This window comes from Cyprinodon variegatus, unplaced genomic scaffold (genome assembly GCF_000732505.1).
Source record: "Cyprinodon variegatus isolate N-32 unplaced genomic scaffold, C_variegatus-1.0 Scaffold339, whole genome shotgun sequence".
NCBI lineage: Eukaryota > Metazoa > Chordata > Actinopteri > Cyprinodontiformes > Cyprinodontidae > Cyprinodon > Cyprinodon variegatus.
In genome coordinates this window covers 828,841-840,711 of record NW_015150792.1, presented here as the reverse complement: position 1 = coordinate 840,711, position 11,871 = coordinate 828,841, and the positions used below count along the sequence as shown (strand labels likewise).

The 11,871-nt window shown below is 39.1% G+C and overlaps 1 pseudogene; it reads right to left on the bottom strand.

Annotated features, from left to right (window-relative positions):
* Positions 1-2,949: 2,949 nt before the first annotated feature.
* The window catches only part of LOC107091480, a 27,608-nt pseudogene continuing 18,686 nt past the window's right edge, over positions 2,950-11,871 (bottom strand).

Genomic DNA, 11,871 nt, shown 5'->3' with positions numbered 1-11,871 from the left:
CCTTTTGGCCCCAATGTATATCAGCATGCCAGGTTTTTTTTTAAAAGAATCAGTAATCGTCCAGAAACCTGTAATCGGTGTACCCGTTCCTGATATTTCTGTATTAATAAGAAAACCCATCATCATTGTTACAAACTGAAAGTCAAGCATCTTTTCTAATAAAAAAAAAAACTTTAAATGTATTCAAGAATAACTTAAGAAACTGCACAGATTGTGTGATTGTGTACACTTTTATTGGTGTTTCCCCTCATCAGGTAAAAGCTTATACAGAGGAGCATATTAATAAGAAACTGCAGCAGCTTTGGGGAGCCCCCCCCCTTCCAAAGGAGCCGTCTGAGGAGGTGATTGGATACTGAGAACAAAGACAAAGCTCACCGCCCTAAATGCTACATAACACTGTCCAGAGCACAAACAGTCCCGCTTCCTAGTGTTTTCTGGAAAATGCTCGTAGTGCAGCCGCTCTGAGGTAAGCTGGAGGTGGCTAGTGTCGAACCGAGCTAATCGGCCTACTTCCTGCACTGAGCGTCTGTACATCAGCTTTATCTGGCATAGCTTTGGCATCAGGAGGCAACGATGGTGGCTCCTTTAGAGAATAAAGTGTTATTGTTCATCATATGAACGATTAAAAGATAAAACTGCAGCCTTGGTGTGGAAATGTGGCGGTATAACTAGGTGGACACACTCCAGTCAGGTTCTGGATGATTACAGTTAGAGTGAGGTTCACTTTTGGTTTGCACAAACTTACAGGAGCTTAAAAGCTTTAGCTTATCCCAGTAAAGAGAGAAGGTAGCCTTCCCGGCGACACAAGGGAGTTTTAGCGTTTCTGAAACGATATACATTAATAGATACATAAAAAAGATTACATATAGTGTAACCATGCCAACCTCTTTGGCTAGACTAACATAACATAAAGCAGCACCAATGAGTGTAATAAGAATTACAGATACATTGTCTTAGGGGTGTATGGCCTAGAGATGCTCTGGTCAGAGTTTTTGTTTTTTGGCCACTTATCAAGGGACTTTAATTCCTCTTTTGTGAATAAAGGATTTCTTTTTTCAGATTTTTTTTAAGTGCTCTGCAGCTGTAAATGTTTTGCCAATATCCTCATTTTTCGACAATTGTCATAATGCGCAACCATAGCAATTTCTTGTTGCCCTATAAAGGCTTTGATAAGGCAGCTTATTAAACCCTTTATAGGGAAAGGTACCATTTTTGATCACTTGCATACCCCTTACAAATGGAGTACCCCCTCAATGAGGTCTAGAAACACAAGATCTATATCCAGCCACTCAGCAAAGATCCTGCTTCATGGCTGTACATCTTATTTTGGCATTCGACCAATTAGATGGGCCCTTGAATGATATATTACCTACTGTAAATTAAGCTGAAAGAAAAAAAGTTAACAAGTCAAGAAAAAAGGTAAAAAATTGTAAAGTTAAAAAGTTAATAAGCCTAGTTAACAATTATATTTAGGTTTTAAAACTAAAAAATGTAGTGCCAGTATCAGCATTAATGCCTCAAAAAGAAAATGTGTTTTTTTAACTCTCAGGGTGTTTTTCATGAATTTCTTACTAGAAGCACTTTTGTTTTTTTCTTACTATATTCGGAAAAGTTGGCGTTTCTCGTTATTACATTGACATTCATTTTTGAAATCAAAATATCCATATTTTTTGGAATGTTACAGAGGTAATAATGTCTTGTCCTGGATTTCCAATAACACTATTGGCTTGAAATTTTGATTATCAAAGTATTTCACTGAGTGGCCTATACAGGGTTAAGATCTGAAAAGCTGAAACAATATTTTAGCAACTTTCACAAGTTCTGGAAAAAGGAGCCAGCGAGGACGCAGAGCAGGATCAAGGAAAATAGAGGAGGAGATTCAAGCCGTCTCTTCCATTAAACATTATGGGCCTTAGCAAGGACAAGTGCATTTCAAAGGCATCTCCAGATCTGGTGCTAGACAGATCGCTAAAAGATTGTTCCAGCATAAAGCTCTCAACATATACAATAAGTGTTTGGGAAAAAAAACAAGTTACTACAACAATTGATGGTGTTTTGGGATCAATTCAGTATCTCTGAATTTAGTAGAACTGAATTGGAGATTAGGAGGAGAAGGGGTTTCATTTACACCATCAGTGTGAGAACAAGCATTTGTCAAAATTATCAAACAAAAAAAGGACTTTAACAGAAAGTGGACACCATTTGTTCTCTCGACCTGATCAATTTAGACAGGACATAGAAAACAGGGTCAAGTTCCAGGCAATCTGACAAGACTCCAATCTACTGAAGGCCTGAACACTGTGATAATCGACGGTTGTGAGGAATCATGCAACCAGATTGTTGCAACTTTTTTCCTTCTTTCTGATTTGTTTCAAAGGGGATTGTCGACAATTTATATCAACTATATCATTAAAAAAAAGCAATATTTTATCAAGTGTTGGGTGTGTGAAATTTTCCCTCAGATGCTTAGAATTTAAGAGTTTGAATTGCCAGAAAAAGATATAGAGTCGTTCTCCCCTAGCCTTCCTGTTATCTGTTGAAAGTCTTGCTCTCTTTCTTGCAGCTTTTATGAACTACAGAGAGGTCAATTTTAAAGCTTTGTATATTTCTGTGTCTTCTTTTTTTTTTTAGCTTCCTGACCGATAATTAAAACCAATTAGTGCGTCTCCAACAGTAACCAGAGTGTGGTTCTTCGTCCTATCTTCTATTGCTAACAGGAAGCGACAGCGTTTAGCACTTCCTGTTCAATCAAGCTGTAAATTGTCAGCTTTTGGTCAGCAGATGATTTCTCAGAGCATCTCTAGTCTCATACACAATAAAAACAACAGAAAGTAGCTCAAACAGTGTTTTTAAAACACAGAGAGACTAAAAATAAAAAAAATAAAAAAAACATATGTGGTGCAGTTTGTCACTTTTTGGTTTACCTGAGATTCCAATTATCCCTCTGGGTTTTTACAGATTTAGTGTCAACAGCACATGCTGATTGATTCAACTCAGGAAAGTAGGTGGGGTCAAAGACACCTCAGTAAGAAGAAGCTGTACTTTCCTCTGAACAGCCAATCAAACCTGACCTGCAGGCTCATAATCTCCCACCCAGCAGCCACTAAACATGAAGCAAAGTAAAAAAGGAAACACTGATGTTGAAATGGTGAGGGTGTCCCGAACGTAACGCTGCCCTTTACAAGGTGTAGGCTTTTGGATACCACCTCGGGATGCGCTATATACTGTTTTTATATACCTTAGACCTTATATACCTATAGATAAACTTTATATTGCCATTATTATAAGCGGGATTATTTACTGTTGATAAATGCGTCGGCCTCCTCACCATAGGAGGCACCTCAGAGCTTCAAAGCCCTGCTTTCCTCCGGCCCCAATAGGTCCCACACGGGCCGAGCCGGAGGGATTTACTGTTCTTGTTTCACGCTGAATAAAATCCAGATATGCTGATTTGAAAAGTGCGGCTGGGTTCAGTCACTCCTCATCCACAGACTCCCTCTTTGAATCCTCCTCCTTCTGTTCTGTGGCCCGGGAGCCGGGGCTCTGCGGGGGAGCCGCCGCCTCCCCGGTAAGCGAGGGGCGATCTTGTTGGTCGACGAGCTTCTGGGAAGTGGTTTCCTCCTGTGGGAAGCAGAGGGTAAGTAGATGGCAGAGTTTGATACTACTCTGTACACAGCAGTTTGGAAAGTTTCAGGCTTTTATTTTCAGCTTGTTAAAACCATTATGTGCAGCTGGCGCACTCTGCTGCTGCCCCGGCATATCACACTGATCAGAAAACACACACAGCCTCATGGCTGGAACTACTTATCTCCTCAGGGGGCGGAGCCTAAAGCACAACAGTGTTAGGCTGTAATGATTGATGTGTGAGGACTCTATCCCAGGCAACTAAAACACAAACTTAACCATATTTTCCTTTATTACAACCAATAAAAACTGAGTGGATTCATAAGAAACTTCGTGGGATGGACAACAGACCCACAGAATTTAAAGTGGAAGGAAAAGGAAACTAAATTACTTTATAACTTGTGCGCAGATCTTTGACTAGGCCACTGAAAAACATCAACATAGGCCGTTTCTAAATTCACAAGAACGTGAGCACGGACTTGTGTTCCCTCCAAGTATGTTCTTGAGAAGAACACAGGAAAGTGTGGACTTGGTGAGACGAGGAGCACGCAGCATAAATATGGGTGAATTGGAACAGAAGCGTACTGATGACGTCACCACATGCCTGCTGCATTTCACCTCCTGTTATTAATAGTCTCTAGATAATAATAAATTCTTACTTTTTTCATTTATTGGGGGAATAATAAAGAACACAGTCAGATCAACTCCAATCAAATGAAATTTTTTTCAAATAAAACAAAAAACCTGCCATCAAAGCCAGCAGTATTTCAAGGGCTGCTGCAGACGGGCTGCGGCTAGCCCTGGCGGTCGTTAGCCTCGGTAAATGGGCCATATAGTGACGCTTAAAAGTATGTTTTCGACTAAATGATCTTAAAACACACTTATGGAACAACAGCAACAGGAAAGGGATCTTTTGACTTAATACTCTGAGCTCTATGTGCGCTACACTGGAAGCTGCTGCAGCCGTAGAGCATGCTGGGACAGCTGTCAATCTCAAGTCTGCTCTGATGCATGCTGGGTAAATAAAGAGGGAGGGGTGAGAACAACATCCGGGAACTTTGTCTGTTCTCCATCTTCTTGTGAATTGGAACAGTACTAGGGCTGAGGCTGATGACGTTTGACAAGAACATGAGAACGCACAAACACACAGATTTGGAAACGTTCATACATTATATTAGTGATTCATAAAGTTCGACGCTAGCCGATTTATACCCCATGTAATTCATTTCTCTTACTAAGCAAAATTAACAATTAACATTAACAACAAAGAATTTAAATAATTGTAGTTTAAAGGTGTCAGTTTTGTAATTCAAAGGAGATTTAAGTATTTCCAAAGAAGTTAAAAAAAAAACAATGCAATGGACTGTTTCCAAGTTTGAGGACGTTTCGCTTCCCATCCAGGAAGATTTTTCATTTCAAAATGTCAGGAATAGGGTTGAGTTCGAGTTTTTACACAGTAGCCCAACAAAGCTTTGTTTTTGTTTTGAAAACATGCAAATTGAAACGGACGAAGGGATACACCCCTTTGGGATGGGGGTCGTTAAAGGGAATTGTTGGCCTGGCTGAACAGGCGAGGTCTTCTGTTCCCCTGTGAAGGAATTAGGGTTGCGATGATAGCGGGAAGGGATCTACCGCTATCATCGCAGGGAAGGGATCGGAAAGACTGAAGTAATTATTTTTATGTAACTAGAGAAAGAGATACATCCACCAACCAATATGACTGACCGACTATAAAATCTTTGTAGTTTAGGTCGGAGGGAAATGGAGACCTGTTAATACTGAAGACCTGAAGGCAGCTGTCACAGCTACCTGGGCTTCGAGTCCTCAGCAGAACCGCATGCTGGTCGCCTTCATGCCACACCCCACTGATGCAGCAAAGTATGCAAAAAAAGATTGAAATGAAGGACTTATTCAGACACCTGCTCAGAGAACCGATGAGGCACCTGATCCACGAACTCCTGCAGCTCTCCCTCTTCGCCGTTTGAGTGGCAGCTCGGACTTGGCACCTCAATTCCGTGGCTTTCCAAGATGGCAGCTTCTGGTTGAGAGACAAAGCAGGACAGAGTGTTGGTGTGTTTGTGCTGAAACGCTGGCCCAGCTCCTCTCCGCTTCGCTGCTCTCACCTATATTTGCTCTTCTCTTCATCTCCTTCCGTCGGTTGGCAAACCAGTTATAGACCTTCAGCGCCGTCACCCGCTCAAACTCGGACAGCTTACAGCCTGAAGGAGGAGAAGACAGATAGGATCACCTGATTCTGATGGGCGACATTTGTGTTTATATGTTTACTGGTTTTGACAAAGTAATATTTACTATAATGTGCCGATAGATACGAGTAGCAGGATTTACTTGTCATATTAATTAATAAACTCAAACATTTTAAAAGACCCACATAAGATTGAAGATTTTTATTCTAGACTCTGCAGTTATTAACAGAAATGGGTAAAGTACCCAGAAATTGTAACCAAGTAACAATAATTCATCATGATTTTACTCAAGTTAAAGTAGCGTTCCAAGAAACTACTCAAATATGCATCAAAGGATTAATCAAATATAACAAAATAAATTTTAACTAATTTGGTAATCGAATCATTACTTATAGAGTAATGATACAAAGACTCTAAAAAATACCATTTGTTGAAAGGATAACCTGCTTAAAGCAGCAATTAAGACAAAACATCACTAACAGAAGCAACTTCCAACAATCTGAAATGGAAATTATTATTTTCCATTTTAGATTAAAAAAATCTTTGCATTATTTACACATTACAACATGTATATGTATTGTATATATATATTTTTTTATGTATTGATAGCTTTTAAAGTTCATAAAAAATGCACAATAAAAGCTTTTTTTCTTCATCCCGAATATTAATTTATTCAGAAATGTCAATTAACCTCAAGTGTTTCTTTTTAGATTATTGGCAAAAAGAATCGATAGATTAATAGATTACTAAAAAAACAGAGAAATGTATTGATTACATAAAGAATCGACAAATTAATTGGTTACTAAAAGAATAGACAGATTAGTTTATAAGTAAAAGAATCAACAGATTCGTCAACAGATTAATCAATTACTAAAAAAATTGATTTTGAAAGAATCTACAGCTCCAGCTGTGAGTAAAATACATAAAAAAGTAAGATGGATAACTGATCATAAGATCTTATATTTAAAATGATGTAATAAAGATGGAAAGAAATGTTAAGTTATGGGCAAACTCTGGAAATTTAAGGAGTATAACATAATAATTAAAAGAAATGCATAATAAAGATCAAATTAACAGTTTTGAAACAAATGACCTATTTTAACATAATCCTGATGAAACCGGTCAATATTTACTCCCTACTGTATATTTGTTTGATCTCCAAATGTCCTGGTAGGTTAAAGTAAGCTTTAAAAGAAAAAAAAAAAAAGTATTTTAACATAAACATTGTGTTCCTTTTCCATTGTTTTTACTATTCAGTAAATTTAGTCAAGATTTTCCTCATGTAAGACCAGCAATGTTTTATGAAAATATTACTCATGTAAAATTACGGTGCCGGAAAATCACTCCTAAAATGATATGTTCGTCAAAAATCTAATCAAGTTACTGGAACTGAATGAATGTAGCTAGTTACAACACATCTATGGTTATCAAATACCTTTATCAACATATAATCCTAACAAAAATAGACAGAAGGGGAAGAAAAGACGAGAGGCTAAGTTGTGCGCTTTAGAGCCTCGTGGTGGATGCTAAGCCTTCCTGTCTAACAACCTGCTGTTCAATCAAGAGCAAATCTTTAACAGAAATGCTAAAAAGAGAGAGAAGAATGAACGGCCTAGTCAAAGTAAGGCTCTTATAACCATTAAAAAGGCCATCTCTAAGTTCCTCCATTGGGATTTCTCACTGCTTGACATCACAGCTGGTAAATGAGCCCCTGAAAGCCAAAAAAAAAGGGAATTGCTTCTTTTATCAAGATTTCCAGTTTAGCGTCACTATTTTTTTTTACTAAATCACAAACCTGTTGTGTCAGCTGGGTACTTCTGTACACCTGTCGTGAAAATGAAAATAATTAAAGACCAGCTGAGTTTTCAGCTCTAATGTGTGAACTGGGGTAAACTTTGTTTTACCATCATTGCTTCCTCCCTGAGGCTTATAGAAAAAGAACCGCTGCTGGATGTCATCGCTTCACCAGAGTCAGTGCTTTAAATCTGAACGTAAAGTCGTAGGGAAGCGGCCGTTCCAACTGTTGCAGTTCCGAATTCTCCCGAGTGGTGCACGACTTTACACGAGTGAATATAGTGAATGTGATTGGTCGTTAACTTAAGAGGGCAGGATTGATGTGGAGCAAGGTTTGCAAGCAAGTTTGATTGTGGCCGGTTTCTTCGTAGCATAGCATCTTAGTGCTAGAAGGTTTCTAATGGGAAATTATATTGGGACGAAGTAGCACTAAATTGGTGACTTAAGGGCAGATTAGGATTCTGCAACCGCACACATCAAATGTCGCTTGGGTCTGGTCGCCAACCAGTTTTCTGCACCATTGATCTGGAATTTCTAGGGACGCACAGCAGTTTCCCACCAAAGCGCACAGCAGTTTCCCACCAAAGCGCAAGGGGGGCCTATTCAAGAGGTTGCGAGAACTTCGCCGGATGGTCACGAGAACATTGTTTAGGCAGAGACCTTAACATCTTTATATAATTTGTCTGAGGCACAAGTGGTCTAAAGTACAAGTGGTTGTACTTCCAAACGTCCTTGATTAACCATTCGTCATAGTTGTCCATTGCTGTTGTTCCTTGGTTTTTAAAAATGGCGCTCCCCGGCACCGAATCCAGAGGGACGACCACACAGACAGCTGGAAAAGCATACCAAGGAACAATCACAGCTGCTTTTTATCTGCGCACTTCCACTTGAGTTCTGCACGCGTTTGCGACCGTCCGTCGTGTAGTCAGTAATATTTTGACACGCGTGACGACGGTTGTAGAACTTCTTCACAGGGGGCGTGGTCGGACAGATTTGACAGTTGCAGAGGCTATGCGTCAGAAGCATAAATTGACCTTTGGCAACGACACTGTCAAGGAACGCTATGGACAGAGGAAACATGCAAAATGAGGAGAGTTTTGTGTCGGAGGTCGTGGATGAGTCTCCTTTCAATGGAGCGCTTACAGAGCTCAGAGTATTAAGTTAAAAGTTCTCTTTTCTGTTGATGCTGTTCAATAAAAGTACGTTTTAAGATCATTTGAGGTGAGAACATTATAGTTTTAAGCGTCTAGTTTTCACAGCGTTTATCTGACTGTGTTCAGTATTACCGGTATTTCCCCACTAAATGAAAAAAGTCAGAATTTGTTGTTATCTAGAGACTATTAATAACAGGAGTTGAAATGCAGTTCTAGACGAGCTGAACGTGTGGTACTGCACGAGTACGCTTCTGTTCCAAATTATCTATATTTATTCTAGGTGCTCCTGTCCCCCCTGAGTCCAGACTTTTCTGTGTTCTTCTCAAGAACATACTTGGCAAAAACACGAGTCTGTACTCCTGTTCTTGTGAATTGAGAAACGGACAATAATTTGCTTTCCAACTATACACCTGTAACCGTCACCCCTACTCTGCGACAAGGGCGTAGGTTTGATTTCCACTTTGGTAGGGACACTATTGGTCCTAAGTCTCATTAATGTCATTTAACCTATGAAAAAAAATATGCATGATTTTTTTATGCTTGAGGTGAGCATCTGGGTGCATTTCGTTTAAAGAGAAAAGCAGCTTTTCTTGCTACATTTATACTAATTTTATAAGCACTACACACACTGGATGCTGTTTATCAATGACTGAAGCATCACTGGCTCTGATGAATGAGGAATTAGGACTTGTTTCCACTTTGAAAAGGTTTGCATTTAAACTTACCAGTGACTAAGACAGCAGGTAAATATGTGCCTATTTAACCAAATATAGTCTAAATATGCCCGTTATATGGGGATTTATGCTGTATTTTCTTTTGAAGATATATATATGTGCAAAGGTAATCAGGTGAAACGCACTCTTATTTTTTAAATGCTCTTTCTGTATCATGAAACAACGCAAAATAACACATTCAAGGGACGCAAATACATTTATTGTATTTACATGTAGTGGCATCATCTACAAAACACTACATTAAGAATGGGATTAAATTTATTCTAATATAAAATCACTTTTAATAATTATTAACAGAAAATATAACACCATCTTGTCTGTAAGCTAATTATATTCAAAATAAGTGAAACTGTAATTATGCTTTCTAAACAAAAAAATACAGATGTTTAGGTGCCATCTTGTGTTGTTATACTCTATAAAAGAAATAACACCTGCTATTTATAGCTGAACTGCCTCAAAGGGTCGTCATAAAATGAAAACAGTAATTAAAATGAATTATTGTTAAAAGGGAAACCCTCACATTTTCTTTTTCAGTCGGTTGTGGCTAAGAATCAGCAATCAGCAGCTTTCGTCTGTTTTAGTGTAGATAGAATTAGTTTTTTTTTCCTTAGGACTAGTTTTGTAGGCTAATATTATTTGAAGTAACTAGCGTGAATAGAATTCATATTTTATGCTCCAAGCACGCACACACGCATACGGACTAGAAAACAGCCAATCAGGAAGACAGAAGGCGGAACTTGAGGCAGAACAACCAATGAGAGTAGAGCTAAACAGCACAGATTTAAGGGACAGGAAAGACTGGGCAGTACTCAGCTATTAAGCTGCGAGAGAAAAAGAATTGGCTTGATCAACCACGCTGAATTGTAAATTATAAACATGTTATATAAACATGTTATTAAAATCAAATTATTGGTAGGGACAAATAGGTTGGTCCAACATTTTGGTAGGGACATGTCCCTATGGTCCCTATGCAAACCTTCGCCCATGCTCTGTGAAGATTCTTATTTCAACTGTGGCGTATATTAGCTGAGACATATGAATCACGATGCTATGGCCAAAAAAATTCGATTGACGAATGAAATGATTTCCCTATGACTTTAATCACATCTACCTGCTGAGGCAGAGGAAACAATATATAAAATCTACATGCGTGCAGAAGGAGAAACCTCTGCAGAGCAACTGGAGGAGGGGCCTTTTCTTTTCCAATAAAACCAACTGAATTAAAGGAATGTTTGCTTTTCTCCTATGTCGCCTGTATGGTTCTCTGTCGGCTGTGTGAGGAGAGAATAAAGACGAGAGGCGTTAGGTGAAATCTACATCCAAGGCGTGAAGACGATTGTCTGCTAACCTGGTTTCTGGATGACAGAGTTACAGGCGCTGGCGATCTCCTCCCGCTTCGCCTCATCTGGGTACTGATTCTCCATGAAGAAGCTGGAAGAGACGTTCCAGAAACACTTTAATTAGGTCATTCTGCTGATGTGATGCATACTTTACGCACCTCATCACTTTTATACCCGACGTATATTAAGTGGCTTCATTTTTATTTCTAAAACACATCAATGCAATCCAATAAACGGGTTTTTTATCCTATTTTTTCCTTATTTTTATCTCCTTTTTCTGTAAATAAAAAGCATCGTCTCTCATTACAAAGCCAACTTGGATCAATTCCCCTCAGTGCTCTACATCCACCCCTCCCTCTCTTTCTCACCACATCATCTTCACCTCTGCTGTACCGTCCTTGGATCTAAACCAGCCTGTAACAAGCAGCACTGCAGCACAGTTGCGTAATGCCGCTGTGCCGCTGGTGACGGTTGTCTGTTGCTCTTATTACAGGGAGAACCCAGACTGCTCTGCGCTGACGCCGACCGTGTAATAGAGAAATCGATGGTACTCAGCGGGGCTCTGCTCCTTTCTGTCAGCATCTCTATCTCAGGCCAATGTGATAAAGAGAAGCAGGGGAAGTGGAGGGCGACAAGCTGGGAAACCTTCTCTGGCTTTAAGGGTTCAAAGGTCAGTCCAAACAATGCCATTAAAAAATTAAATTCCCCTTTAAAAATAGAGAAAATTATGCATAAAAATCATTCTACCTCATTTTAAGCTTATTTATTCACTCTGACTTATTTCAGATGAACATTTTCAAGAAGAGGACGAGGTGGACGGCAGTTTTTTAAGAATTCAAGGCCTGATAATGATATTTAGAATAAAAATAAATACATTTTTCCTCGTCAGTCATAAAATAGTGAAAACAATATAATATAATGGGTGATTATTGAACAGAAAGAAAGACGGGAAAGAAGGAAGGAACAGAAGGACGCTAGAAAGGAGTTAAAGAAACTGGGTTGATCAAGATATGACAAAAAA